At 38.9% G+C, this 15,527-nt stretch overlaps 1 protein-coding gene across 6 annotated transcripts in view; it reads left to right on the top strand.

Annotated features, from left to right (window-relative positions):
* Nucleotides 1-15,527, top strand: part of MID1 (midline 1) — a 664,445-nt gene that overhangs the window by 424,999 nt on the left and 223,919 nt on the right. Inside the window, exon 1 of one of the 6 annotated variants that reach the window (XM_054676514.2) lies at nucleotides 6,835-7,109. The exons of 4 other annotated variants lie outside the window; for them this stretch is intronic. The gene's annotated coding sequence lies outside the window, so the exon portion shown is untranslated. Of the gene's footprint in view, nucleotides 1-6,834; nucleotides 7,110-8,016; nucleotides 8,091-15,527 lie in introns of those variants that run through there. One more of the 6 variants, XM_054676515.2, reaches the window with a different exon arrangement.

The following is a 15,527-nucleotide window of genomic DNA, read 5'->3' as shown; positions in this document are numbered from 1 at the left end:
TAAAAAAAATACAAAAAAAAAAAAAAAATAGACGGCATGGTGGCACACGCCTGTAGTCCCCAGCTGCTCAGGAGGCTGAGGCAGGAGAATCACTTAAACTTGGGAGGTGGAGGTTGCAGTGAGCGGAGATCACGCCACTGCACTCCAGCCTGGGTGACAGAGAGAGACTCCATTTCAAAAAAAAAAAAAAAAAAAAGAAAAGAAAGAGAAAGAAAGAAAGAAAAGAAAAGAGAGAAAGAAAGAAAGAGAAAGAAAGAGAGAAAGCAAGCAAGCAAGCAAGCGGCACAATTTAAAAATATATACACCTCCACTATACACCCAACTAGTTGAATTTTATCTCTATCTGCCTGTATGTGTATCAAACTGTTAATAGTGACTGTCACTTCATTTTTTAGTTATGGGTGATTTTTATTCTTAGATAGATCTTTTAATATCCACATTTTCTACATTGAGCATTTATTCCTTAAAGCAGTTAACTTACAAACAAACAAACAAAAAGCCAAAACGAAACAAAATCTTTTTTAAAGGATGAAGTGCTGCCAGGCACGGTGGCTCATGCCTGTAATCCCAGCATTTTGGGAGGCCGAGGCAAGTGGATCACTTGAGGTCAGGAGTTTGAGACCAGCCTGTCCAACATGGTGAAACCCCGTCTCTACTAAAAATAGAAAAAGTAGCCAGATGTCGTGGCACATGCCTGTAGTCCCAGCTACTCATGAGGCTGAGGCAGGAGAATTGCTCAAACCAGGGAGGCAGAGATTGCAGTGAGCCAACGTCGTGCCACTGTACTCCAGCCTGAGAGCCTGCCTCAAAAAAAAAAAAAAAAAAAAAAAGATGACATGCAATTCCTTCTGTGCAGATCATCTCCTGCCCTTCCAGAATGGCTGGAACTTAGTCTTCAACTCCTACAAGCACATGTTAAATCACAGAGTACTTGCTTGTGTGTTTATGTCTCTGTGCGTGTAATATTTAATTGAATAATGAGAGAAGGTCCAAATCCAAAGAGGAGGACCAAAGACAGTAGCTTCCAGATTCATTCTTTTTCTTTTTCTTTTTTCTTTTTAATCAAGTTCTCACTGTGCTGCCCGGGCTAGAGTGCAGCAGCATGATCATACCTCACTGCAGCCTTGACCTCCTGAGCTCAAGCGATCCTCCCACCTTAGTCTCCCGAGTAGCTGCAACTACAGATGCATGCCACACTCAGCTAATTTTTAAACTTTTGTAGAGACAGGGCTCACTATATTGCCAGGCTGGTATCAAATTCCTGGCCTCAAGCGATCCTCCTGCTTTAGCCTCCCAAAGTGCTGGGATTACAGGTGTGAGCCACCATGCCAGGCCAGATGTTAATGATTCTGTCATTAAGAGTTGATAGAAACATTTGAAGTGAAACTTTTTATTTCTAGAGAATCAGGGCTGAGTTCATCCAAGCATTCTTTCAGAAGAGTGACCTTTCAAGGGTTGAAATAACAGCTCTCACGTAAAGTATGAGAGATTTCAGTTGAGATCAAGGAAGAGAAAATGACTACAATTGAGCACAGTATGCCAAAGTTGACTAAAAGCTGATTACTGTTAAACTGGTCTATAAGTTCAGTTAAAGCTATACTCTCCTTCTAGTTTCACACAAATGACTCTCATTATTTCAGGACTGTGTGTTTAATCAACTTCCACCCAATGCCCCAGATTTGACCCTTTGCCTATGGATTGCTCTCTTACCAGAGAGGTAATCTGACATTCAAATTTGTCCATATATAACTTCTAGAAGCTGGTTAAAAAGCACTTTCAAAGTATTGTTATACGAGAAGTTAGCAATTTGACTTCCAAAAATAAGTTGTATTTTAATATATTTTTAAAAATATTAATGATCAGGGAAAAGGTAGTGAGAGTACAGCATACAACATTACATGAACACCATGCTTTTTCTTTTCTGATATCCTTGTCTCCATTGAACTATATCCTGCTAATTCACTGATTTAAATGTGAGTTTATTTATTATTCTCACTGAGGTATGACTAATTTGGAGTCAAATTATATTTATTTTAATGAGCTATCTTTTTTAAAATGCATTTTATGTTGCTGGTGCTCTTGTGTTACACAAATGAAAAATAAAATTTTTATTTTTACATCCATTAAATACTTTGCAGCAATTAAATGCTTACAGATAGCTGAACAATAAATTCTTCCCACAAGCAGAAAAAAGAAAAAGTGCTTTGCCAGGGAGCATAATAATTAGGTTTCAATTATCTACAAAAAAAAAAAAAAAGATAAAAAGAAAGGAAAAGAAAAGAAATTAGGTCAAACTTTCTGACAATCAACTCAGGTTATTGTCCTCTGAGGTTCATTTTGAAATACAGTTTAATTTTCTATGCACATTTATTATAAGAATATTATAAACTCACAATCTTAGAAAAGTTAAATTGCAATCCCATCACAGAAATATAACCAATATTAACATTTTTTTTTATTGAGATGGGGTCTCACTATGTTGCTTAGGCTGGTTTTGAACTCCTGGGCTCAAGCGATCCTCCCACTTCCACCTCCCAAAGTGCTAGGATTACAGGCATGAGCCACCGTGCCCAACTAATATTAACATTTTGATGTAGCTTCTCACAGAATGTTTTCACTATAGGCACAAACAAAAGATATTATTTGTTTTTACACAAAGGTTTATTCAACAAATGTTTATTGAGTGTCTATTAAGTGCCAGTGTTATTTCTACTGAATGACACCATAGCTACACTGCCAACTCAGCATTCACTATCATTTGAATGTCCTTTCGTGTGAATAAATTTGGATGTGCTATATCATTTTAATGACTGTATAATTACAAGTGATTGTACTCTCCAAAATGACAACAGCAACCTTTCCATTCGCCCCCGCATACTTTCCGAACCTCACCATGCCCCACCAAGAGGTAGAATATATGGCCCCTTACCTTGAACATGGGTGAAGTTATATGACTGCCTCAGTCCAGCAGAAGTAACACCATGTGATTTCCAAGAGAGATTGTAAAAGGTGATATGACTTCTGCCTAGCCTCCTCTTAGAACATTCACCCTTGGAACCCAGACAGCATGTTGTGAGGGAGCCCAAGCCACATGGAGAAACTGTATATATATGTTCCAGCTGACAGCTCCCACTGAGGTCTCAGGCAACAACCAGCATCAACTGTCAGCCACGCAATGAGTGAGTCTCCAGATGACTGCAGCCTCTAGACTTCGAGCCACAGCAGCTGGTGCCAAATAGGGCAGAGGTGGCTGTACCCACTGAGCCCTTCCAAAAATCACAGACTTGTGAGCAAAATACACATGGCTTGCTTTAAGCCACTAAGTGTCCAGGTGGTTTGTTATGCAGCAGTAGATAAAAGGACTAGCGATAGGCCTTTGAATGACCATACCACAATTTTTGTAACCAATTCCTTAATTTTAGACATTTTTATTGTCACAAAGTGTTTTGATGTTGCTGTTGTTGTTGCCTTTAATACAAACATCACATATATATACGTCTGTGAACACAATAGTGTGTGTAGCATTATTATTATTATTATTATTATTATTGAGACAGGGTCTGGCTCTGTCACCTAGGCTGAAGTGCAGTGGCACAATCTCAGCTCACTGCAACCTCCACCTCCTGGACTCAAGCCATCCTCCCACCTCAGCCTGCTGAATACAGGCCGCGCCACCATGCCCAGTGCATTTTTTTATTTTTATTTTTGGTAGTGACGGGGTTTCACCATGTTGCCTAGGCTGATCTTGAACTCCTGAGCTCAATCGGCTCACTTTAGCCTCTCAAAGTGCTAGGATTGTAGGCGTGAGCCACCGTGCCCAGCCACCTTATTTCCTCAATATTATTTCCCAGAAGTAGAAGTGCAGGCCAAAGGATATGAATATTTTAAGGAACTTTGATGTGAGCTTTTGGCAGTTCAATTTAACGTAGTTTAGTAGTTCACAAATACGTATGACTTAAAAATAGTTAAACCTAAAATGCTATGGCAAAATCAATCACTACAAATTCCATGACTGAAAAGGAAAGATCACTGAGTATAGAAAAAACAAAAAACAAAAAACCCCACAAAACTGGTAATTCTATCATAAAGAAGTTCTGGCTTTTAACTTAAAGATAATACATTCAAACATTTAAATTTTTTAAAGTGATTATGCAAACACGAATTTTGAGGGTGAAAGTCTTACTGAAGTCTGCTTCCATATTTGTCAAATATAATCCCCAGATGGTTCCCAAATACCCTTGGTCACTAATATACCCCTCTTCATGGTAAGATAACTTTATCTGATGAATTTTAACTTCAAGAACGTAAAGATACGTATCTTCAAGCCTAGAAATTTTTCTTGAGCTCTCTGAAGGCTAAATAATTCTACTGCAGTCTGAAGACCTTGCCCTGAGTAGGGTTTTACACTCTGAATCAGTGTTGTCAGATGAGCAGATACAATGGCTTAACTGGTTGTGGAGAATAGGAAGAGCTGAGTTACCATGTGACCATAGCTGATACAATTGTTGCTTTAAAATGTAGAGGCAAGTTTTAAGGTAATGCTTTTGCATTAAGTGCTGCAAAGTTTTTAAGTGCCATGGCTATTCTAATTCTTTACTAATTACGTGTGTGTATTACCTGTCACCTTCTCATAAAGAATAGTAATAATAATATCTGAGGTTTGTATAGTAGTTCACAAGGTGCTTTCACATTTGTTTTCATTGTTTCATTTAATCTTCATAACAAAACCAAGGGGTCAGCATTACCTTCATCACTTTATAGGTGAAGAAAGCAAGTCGAAGAAAGCTAAGTAACGAGGCAGAGACAGCCAGGACTCAACTTAAGATCTTTTAAAGTAGAAACCACGGAAGTCTATCCCATCCTCTTCAGTTTGTCTCTTGACTTATGCTAAAACTCATTACACAGCAATAGGGGTCAACAAACTTTTTGTGGAAAGGGCCAGAGAGTAAACATTTTCAGCTCTGTGGACCAAGCAGTTCAATACTGCAACTACTCAACAGTGCCACTGTTGCACAAACACAGCCATGGACAATACTCAAATGAACGGACATGGCTGTGTACTAATACACCTTTATTTATACCAACAGGCAAAGGATCGATTTGGCCCTCAGACCATAGTTTGCCCACTCCTGACATAAGAGGATGAGTAAACATACAGGAATCTCATGTCTGTTTCTGCCCTTTTAACCACAATCCTTCCCTTCCCCTATAAGAAACTATCTTTATTAGATTCTTATTGATCCTTCGAGAGTTCCTGTTTTTGCAAATACAAGCCTATGCATATATAGACTTCATCCTCCCACTGCACCTCTTATTTCCCTCAGCCCCATGCCCTCTTCAGCACTTTGTTTTCATTGCCTGGGCATCTGTCTATATTAGTACATAGAGATCTGATATTCCATTTTGCCATTGCATAGTACTTCACTATATAGATATGCCACAGATTAGTCAATCTACTGCTGCCCATTTGTGTGGGTTCCTTGTATTGCTTGAAAATATGACATTTCTTGCTTTCTCTGGTGATTGTGTAGAATAGGTGCCTAGAAGTGGGATTGCTGGGAGGAAGGGTCCATGCATCTATAAATTTGTTAGATTGCCAAATCTCTCCCCCAACCCCAGATTGGTGGTGGTATATTATACTCCCAGCAGCAACCTATAAAAGTGCCCATTTCCCCAGAACCTCATCAATGGTGTATGAGCCAAACCTTTGAATTTAGTCCACTCTGACAGGCAATAAATTATACTTCGGTGTAGTTTTAATTTACATTGATTTTATTGCAAGTGAGAAAGAACACCTTTCCATGCATTTAAAGACTAATTATATGTCTCCTTTTGTTTCATAACCTTTGCCCGTTTTTCTTTTGGGTGGTAGGTTTTTTTCTCTTTTCCAAGTTTAGGCATTCATTAAACATGAAGGAGATGGGCCCTCTGTCCCAGTTCATTATTTCTTTTGACTTGACATATGCTGTTTTATTTTGCCATGGAAAAGGTTTTTAAAATGTTTATGTAGATACATTTATTGATCATAGAGATATATAGGTGTAGCTATAGATACAGACATAAATATCTTCTAGATTTTTTACTCTCTTTGTACTGGACATCTGAGATGAATGTAGGTGAAAAGGATAGAGGTGATGGTGAGAGTCAGAAAGATATTAGAGCTTTTACTCACAAGTAAGTTTGTATCCAAAATTCAAATGGATTATCCAGGTATTATTTTAAATGTTAAGACCGGTGGCAGGTACTGGTACAGAGAACAACTGAGAATAGAGCAAAATGGCCAAGGAAAAGGAGGGAAAGGAAACTATTTTATATCAAGAAAATTATGATGCTAAATGAGTTCTAGTAAGGCTGAAACACATGATATAGACACTTTAAGTATTTTTGTAGTTGCTTACATATAATTTTATGGCAAAATGTCTTAAATTGCGTATAACAAAGATATTAGTATCATTGAGCTAGTGTTCAGTAGTGCTCCTTTTGAAGGTTATTATTCTGCTATCATGTTACAAACTTTTTAGAATATTGAGTTCTGTGCTTTTGTTTGGTTTTGTCTGAATTCTCTGCCTAGTATGTTCATCTCATCCTACTCCCATTACTCCAGCAAAGGGGAATCAGAAAAGTGAGGTTAAGAAAGATAGCTAAGTTATAGCATTTGCTATGCACCTCAGACTCATTTTTGCTATTGAGATGGCATTGTCACCAAGCAGAGGCAATTTTTTTTTCTGGAGAGGAGAGGCAGGACAGGGGCCTGGGGTGGGGGGTGCGGCCAGAACTGTGATGTCACAGATTGCATTGTCTCTTGGGAAACTCATCCATCAAACCGTCACCTCTGATTCTATGCAGGGTCACTATGAAAGAGGCAGCCTGCCCCAGTTTGGGTATTCTGAAGTGTTAGTATGTAGTGGAGCTGGTGGTGTGAAGCTGATTCATTTTGTTTCAAAGCCCCAAATGGCATGCTGCCGAACACAGGCACAAGCACAGCAGCGTCTCCTTAGAAATAATGACTCCAAGGCAAACAGCCCTCATTGCAAAATGTAGAAGTCTGCCATCTGCTTGTCTCCACTGTGGTTTATTCGTTTCAGGGTTTTAAATGACGTAATAAAAAGGTAAGTCTTCTTTTTAAAAACTGGAGGGGTAAGTGGGAATTCCAGATTGATTATAGCATATCTGGAATATATGTAAGATATTTGCCTTAAGTTAGAAGAGGATTTGAATTTATAAAGTGTGAATATTATTTTCAAATGCAAGTGCAAATCCTGTCCTGGGAAGATAAGGTAAAATCCATATCTTAAAGAAGGTCATGCCTTACAACTTAGCAATTTTATTTGGTATTTTAAAAACATGATTTTTTAAAAAATGAATTTTCATAAAGACAGTAATTTTCCAGATGTTTGATAGTACATATCGATCACGTTTTCATATATGATATTCCACCTTTTCTTGATGTTTGCAATCTATTTTCAGCTTTTGGATGAGTTAAAAACAAGCAGCTGCTATAAATTGTCAAGGGCTCTTAAAATGAGGTGCCAGATAGATTTGGGAAGCGTCTAGCTGATTTCTACATAACTCGTTTGGAATTACTCTGTTATGGGACGGAGTATAAAGGGTCATAAGACTCAGATGAAGTTTGAAGCTGAGGTGTCCCCTCTCCCATCCCTGAGGGATAGTGACCAGGGTTTGGAGATATAGGAAGAAGCAAATGCACACCTCCGTGCCTCGCCATGACCTATCGTATTCCAGTCGATGAGGAGTCCAGAGGGCTGGGATCCATGACTCCCTGAGGATTCGCCTGGCAGGAATGAATGCCAGCAAACACCCCCCTTCCACCCCTCCCCTCCTAGCTCCCCAGGAGAGGCGCTTCTGCAGAAGTCATTTGGTGTGTGTGCTGGTTTTCCTTGTGAGAGGATTAGAGAATAGGGGAGTGCTTTGTGAGAAAAATCCTGGGAGAGGTTGCTGGGAAGAAATCAAACAGAGGGAAGGAAGACTTCAGCTTTCAGAGTCCCCTCAGTCAAGTAAGTCTGAGACCCAGTTGCCTGGCCTAGAGCAGCTGAGGGGTTGTTTCCTTTCGTCCACACTAGGAGAAACTGGTAAGGCTCATTTTATTCTCTACTGCTCTGGGATGCTACTGTAATTGCTTTACTGAAGCGCAGGGGTCAGAAGGGAGGGAAGTTGGTTAGTGACTCTGCGGACGTCCTGCATCGTCTCTCTCTGGTGTATGAGGACGGCGCTGTTTCTGGTACAAAGGGCTGGTAGCCACAGAACAATTATACTTTTCCCAAACTTGATTAGCATCACTTCTGAGCAACTGACTTAAGCAAAACGCATGCCCACGCAAAAACTATACCCCATAGAGGAATGCACTTATCTATCAGATACTCGGATCTTTAAAGCATTTCTATCTCAATTTGATTAGTTTGGGGGGTACAACTTCAGGAGAGTGAGAGAAAAACCCGGTCCTTCTGGAAATTTTTCAATTGTCTGTTTCCTGTGAGAATGTATTTTTGCCATTGTATGTATCACCTGTTTTGTAACAAGAGCCGTTCAGATCCAAGCCACTGTTAAAAATCCAAGTAGTACCTAGCGCAAGTTCAAGACACTGTGAAAGGAGGGGAGAGTGTTCACACTCAAGTGAGGAAAATGGAACTTGAAGAACTTTATATTCTTTGTCTGTATGCAGAGGAGTTCTAATTGGAAAGAAGAAATGAGGAAGCTGCCCTAGAGTCAGAAAGAATAGGTACACGTTTCCTTCAACATTTTCAAAGAATCAGCTCATGCACACAGCCTTCTTGGGCAAATGTTGCTTCTTACTCCCTAATTCCATTCTGTTATTTCTAGAGCTGAGTTTCATATTTGTGTGAAGATATATATAGAATACATTATTTATATTACTTATATATTTAAAATGTATATGTATACACACACATATAAATATATCCTTTTATCATATCCTGGCAAACTTGAGCCTGAAGAGTTTAGAAATATATTGATTCAGTCTGAAGCAAATTATCCCTTAAGCAAGCTACAAAAGTCCTTCTGAGAGGCGTGTTTGGAGTTGGGGGCTGTGTGAAGAAGAGAGAAGTGGCAGACAGCTGTTGTTTCTGTGATGGACAAGTCCAGAAGCCTTTCCTCATAGCTGAGAACCAAATTCCTAAAAACTGCGCACCCTCCCCCATCCCCAAGACAGGGTGGTAATCTTTGTTGTTGTTTTTGCCCTGAGAAAATTTGAGTGCTGCCTAATTTAGGGGGCTCTCTGCATTTTTTCCTCCTCATTAAAATAAAACTAGAAGCATTGCTAAATGCAAAGTTCTGATGATGGATGTTTTGTTTCTAAACTTAACATATGCCAATACACTTATTATCATTTCAGTTGAATCTGCCCATCATGAAAACACTGATCAAGTAAAATGATTCAACACAAATTATTCAAGTCTGCAACTGTTACTTCAGTTTACTTAATTCTACAGTCTTAAGATGATGTGCTTATTAGAATATTCAAAAATTGAAAATGCATGCCATTTATTTCATTAATAACAACCAGGTTATTTAAACTATAGGTTATAAAATATAGGTTTCAACTACAGGTTATAAACTATTTAAATACAGTTTCTTTGCATGCACATTGATATGAAAACCTGAAAAAATATGTGCTTTTTCTTTTTAAATGAAATAATTATTTGCCTGAGATATCCTTTGCCAAAAAATGAAAGTCAATTCCCTTTCAATTTCAGTTTTTTATTCTTTTCTCAACTGAAAATGCTAATTCAACCAAACGGTGTTATCTTTGCCTTTAGGAATTGTTTACAGAATGCTGGCAGTCAATTTGGGAGTCCTGAGTGTGAGATAACAGTTAATCAATTTATCTGTGAACTGTGAAGTTTTCAGGTTTTGATCAACATTATTCATTATTCTCCACCCCATGCTCATTCTGGTTATGAAGACTATTTACCTTCATTATTATATTTGAACCTGAGAGCGTCGAGTTTATTAGAATTGATTTTCTTTCCAGGTTGATCTTCTGAAATACTTTGGCCATTTTTCACTACTGCCTTATGAGGTTATCATTAATCTGGCATATATTTATTGAGTGCTTGGGTGTCACTCATATGGCACACGTTTGCTGTTAGAGATGAAAGCTATGTTTTGTGGAGTTTATTGCAGAGGCGACCAAGGCTAGAAGGGAAAGACCAACTCGTGCTGTTCTAACAATTGTTTGCCAGCTCCCGTGGTTCAGTTGCGAATGTGGTTTCAGCAACAACGAAAAACTCTTAATTCTTCTGAATTATTGATACATTAAAATATGTTACTGGCTACTTGGAACCTGTGAGCTGAGTTAATCAATAACCCTCTCACATTGCACAAGACCCACTGTGTGTTATTCTCATCACTGGCCATTTAAATAATTCAAAAGAAAGGTTTCTCGTGAATTAACCTTGCCATTGCACAAATTGGGAAAATACAGAACAAAACATTCCAGCATCCTTAATCTTTAGAGCTTATAAATTACTGTTCCTTCTCATTTTTTTCTTGATGTATTAGTTTTTTCTGTTAGATGACTTTTGTTAAATGTTTTGATATATCATAATAATACACATAATTTGCAATAATGTCAGTAAGAAAAAAGAATCATGGGAAAGAAATGAACATGTCTTGAATCCACCGTATACCAGACACTGCCCTGGCCCCTTTACAAGCGTGTTATCATTTACTCTTCTCAACAATACTGCAAAATAGGTATTATTGGGCCCATTTTAAAGATGATGGAATGAAGGACCAGAGAATTTAAGAATAAATTCATGCCACACTACTAAGGTAGCAAACCCAAATCTGTTCCCTGCTCCACAAAAGCACTTTTTAGCACACTTCTATATTGCTCTCTTACCAGCCATGTCTTTCTTCCCAGATCTCGTATCAATTGAGAACTCACTATAGCTTACCTTAATGCTTCCAGAGAATCTCCCTTGACAGCTTCTGCCTGTTCCCTATCTTCCTTTATGATCAGAGAGCCAACACATGTAACTATGGATTGGACAGGCACCATATGTATTTACGTGTAAAAATGGCTTTTGAAACATCAAGGTAGAAACATCATATTAGGTTAAAATACAGAATACAGTATTTTAGATTTGCTCAGTTAAGAGAAATTACAGACTTGGTTTAGTTTGGTTTCTGGCCATGCCTGCCCTGGTTTCCACCAGCTATCCAGTAGGGAGCCCCGGTCTGCATGTACGCTGTGACATATTTGTTTGTATAGAGATCTGCTTGTATAAAGATCTAGGTTTCTATACCGACACAGCCTCACTTTCTGCCCCCAGCAGGTGAGCAGAAGACAGGATGGAGTTGTAGAAAAATGCATCCCTTACCCCCATCTGAAGTTACTGGTTGAGGGAAAGAAAATCATAACACATCATTAATAAAAAGAATTCTAAATATATCAGTGCATTAGTCTGGCACTCTCATAGTATAGTCATTCATTTACCGCAACACAATTATTTAGTCAGCACTATCTATCCAATTGCCTTGTGTACTAGTTTCCGATGGCTGCTGTAATAAATTACCACAAATTATTAAAAATTTAAACAACACGGCCAGGCGCAGTGGCTCATACTTGTAATCCCAGCACATTGGGAGGCTGAGGCAGGAAGATCACTTGAGCCTAGGAGTTCAAGACCAGCTTGGGAAGCATAGAGAAACCCCTCCTCTGCAAAAAAATAAAAAGTTAACTGGGTGTGGTAGCACATGCCTGTGGTCCCAACTACTTGGGAGGCTAAGGAGGGAGGATCCTTTGAGGCCAGGAGTTTGAGGCTGCAATGAGCTATAATCATGCCACTGCACTCCAGCCTGCCCATCTCAAAAAAAAATTAAACAACACAAATTTATTTTATTACATTCCTGGAGGTCTGAAGCACAAAATGGATCTAAAATCAAGGTATCAGCAGGCCTGCATTCCTTCTGAAGGCTCTAGACAAGAATCTGTTCCCTGCTTTTCCAACTTCAAGAGGCTTCTGGCACTCCTTGGCTCATGGCGCTGCATGTTTCTGACTCTGCTTCATTCGTCACATTGCCTTCTCTGACTCTTCTGCCTCCCTCTTTCCACTATAAGGACCTGTGCAATTACACTGGGGCCACCAGGTGACCCCATGGAAATCTTCCCATCTTGCATCCTTAGATCTAACCATACTGAAGGATGTCGAAGGATGTGGTTAAACATCCTTAGCCACATCTGCAAGGTCCCTTTTGCCATGTAACATAACACATACAAAAGTTTGGGAGATTAGAACGTGGACAACTTTGGTGGGGAGCATTGTTCTGACTACCACATCTTCTTTAAATTTTTTTTTTTTTTTGAGACAGGATCTCGCTCTGTCACCCAGACTGTAGTGCAGTGGTGCAAACATGGCTCACTGCAGCCTCAACTTCCTGTGGTCAAGTGATCCTCCCACCTCAGCCTCCTGAGTAGCTGGGACTATAGGCATGCACCACCACGCTCAGCTAATTTTTGTATTTTTTGTAGACATGGGGTTTCACCATGTTGCCTAGGCTGGTCTGGAACTCCTGGGCTCAAGCGGTCCACCTGCCACAGCCTCCCAAAGTGCTAGGGTTATAGGTGTGAGCCACCATGCCCAGACACAAATTTCTTTATATTGACTTGATATGTATTTATTCCATGATCTTGTAGGCAGTAGGGAGCCATGGAAATATTTCAAGTGGAGAGGTGAAATGAAAATGATCAGGTTTCCATGTTACAAAGCTCACTGAGAGAGCCCTATGGAGATGGAGGCCCAACTAGGCTGCCTGTTGGAATGCAGGAGAGAGAGGTCGAGAACATGACTTCTGAGAGAATCTGTAGAGAAAAGGACAAGAAGTTTGAGAAATACTAAGGACAGTGCATTGGCAGGACAGCTGAGAGGAAGAGGTTTGTGACTTGGATATCTCAGGTAGATGATGGGGAGGTAGAGAGGATGGGGGACTCTGAGAAGATGTGTGTATGCTGCACTAGGACCTGGGGATAGAACACCGGCCAGAAACACCTTTTCTCCTAAGAAGCTAAAAGCCCATCTGTGAAGACACCAGTAATAATAATAGGAATAACTCATATTCACTGAGTACTTTAGCTTCTTCCAAGCACACTACATTTAATTTTCATATCAACCCTCTTTGGTAGACACTAGTAACATTATCATCTCAGTTTTCTGATGAAGAAACTGAAGCAAGGAGACCTTACGTGATTTGCCCAACATCATGTAATTTGTAAGGAGAGAGAAGGCAGTTGAAGTCAAGTAGTCTGGCTCCAGAATCCATGGTTTTAATTCTTACACTCTACTGCCTTGCTTAACAAACAATTATAATTTTGTGAGATATTTAGGATGAGAGCTACCTGTACATTTAATGGGGGCGGGAGCGAACCACAGGGTTAGCAATTACTGCTATCAAGATGAACTGTGAATTTTTCTGAGGCACATTCCTGTAGAAGCCTGGCTATCAGTAGGGTGTGATCCATGACAAAATAAAACATTTATATGGAGCATTAGCCTGGAAGCCTGGACATCAGGGCAAAATTGGAGAAAGTTCTTATTTCCCTGCTGTCTAAGAATTTATAACCACACTGAGAAAACCATATTGCAATCATAAAAAATAGATGACCAAAAATTAAATGGTTCCAAGGCCCTCTGGATAAATATGAAGTGAGAGCATAGTTCTTTTCTAAAAGAGAGTGGGAAAGAACAAGGCAATAAGAAGGTCAAGATGATGGGATGCAGAGCCATTGTGTACATTCATTGAATGACTTAATGTGTTATGCACTTGCATTCTCCCATTTCCAACAACACTATAAAATAATGGCAGGGTGAATTTTGAATCCCAAGGTCTCTCACTCTGCTACGTGTGTGTTTAAAGAATGTTGGGACAGAGCTCCCTTTGAATAAAATTTTTAAATGCCTTAGGAATCCTAAAATGATGCTTACATTTTGTAAGATCTTGATACCTTGACGTAGTTGTTCTTCATTATCATTATCATTGACTAGTTGTTGGGTGGAGCTGCCCTGGGCGTGTGAAGATTTCAGTATCACTCAATATAGGTGGGTCTTTAAAAGAAAATCATGCCAAGAAAGATAGATGTAAACTTATTTTTTTAACATTCTCTTTTATTTTCTTTAATATTCTGTATCTTTGTAGAAGCTATAATATGGAATTATAGACTATTTACTTATGGGCTTTAAAAAGCACTGTGGTAATCATTAGGTAATAAATTTCTTACCAAGAGATATTACTGAAAGGAATGTGGTTTTTATTCTTTTATAGCCAGATCACCAGGAAGATATGAGACCTTGCCATTTAAGTTTGCTTTTTAATTTGTGTAACAGAAAGATTCACATTTAACCTTTTCTACTAGACATGTATTTAACAAACAATTATTTGGTATCTACTATGTGAAAGGGACACATTTTATTCCATTTGTTCCTTGCAATTCTTGTTCGGAAAGACCCTCTTTACAGTGGAAGAAGGAGAATCTCAGAGAATGGCCCAGCTAGACTTGAACTCCTGTCTTCTGTCTCAGCCCAGAAGACTTGCTCCCATGTCCTTTAACCTACTTAGCTAAGACAGATATTCAAAGCCACTGAGGAAGGACTCCATATTTCTTCATTTGGAACAGCAAACTAGGAGAGTTTGGTTATATCCCCATGACCAATGGTAGGTATATTTTGGGGCAATTATCTCTATGCTAAAATCAATATTGCTATTTATCAAGATAATCTACAGCTTGCCTTAAAGATAGAGAGGGGATTTCAAAGTCTATTTGTTGAAAAGATTACTCTCTGGAATTGTAGAATTTGCTTCAAAGTGAGATTTGCAAAAAATATGAGATTTATACCATAGCTGTCTACCCAATCCCTGAAAGATTTCCATTCAAGGTGACATCTGTTCAGGCTTACACACTGCTTACCTATGTGTTGGTGAAACACTTTCTGTGAACCTTCTAAATGTTCTCACCGCACTCTGACTTCACCCAATACTCATGACAAGAAGAGGACAAAGCTAGAATTATTATACCAGAGTATCTGACCCTGGGTTCAATGCTGAGAGTGGGTCACAATTAGTTTTAATAGAAAATAACATATAATTACTGACAGGTGCCTTGGGGCATGGGAAAATAGCATTTAAAATAATGTTTTTAGTGATACATTGCCTACAGGATGACATCATGCAAGCTTAATGGCAATGCTTGAAGGTGAGAACTGACTATCATGTTGAAAGGGAAAGTTTGTTCAGATTTATTCATCCACCATCAGGGAATCAAACGTGTCCTAGATTTCTAAGACTAACGAAACAAGAAACTAAAATCTACTATTGAAACCTAAATAAATACAGTTATCAACGTGCTGATAAGATCTGCAAAGACTAATAGCATAAGCCCTTAATGAAAAATTATTTTATTCAATGACTTACCAATACAAAGGTTAGATATCCTTACATCAAAGTAATACTGTATTATTCTTCTCTATAGTTCTGTACCACAAGGAAAAATT

This window comes from Pan troglodytes, chromosome X, assembly GCF_028858775.2.
Source record: "Pan troglodytes isolate AG18354 chromosome X, NHGRI_mPanTro3-v2.0_pri, whole genome shotgun sequence".
Lineage (NCBI taxonomy): Eukaryota > Metazoa > Chordata > Mammalia > Primates > Hominidae > Pan > Pan troglodytes.
Note: the sequence above shows the minus strand (reverse complement) of the source record. Positions and strands in the feature narration are given on the sequence as shown.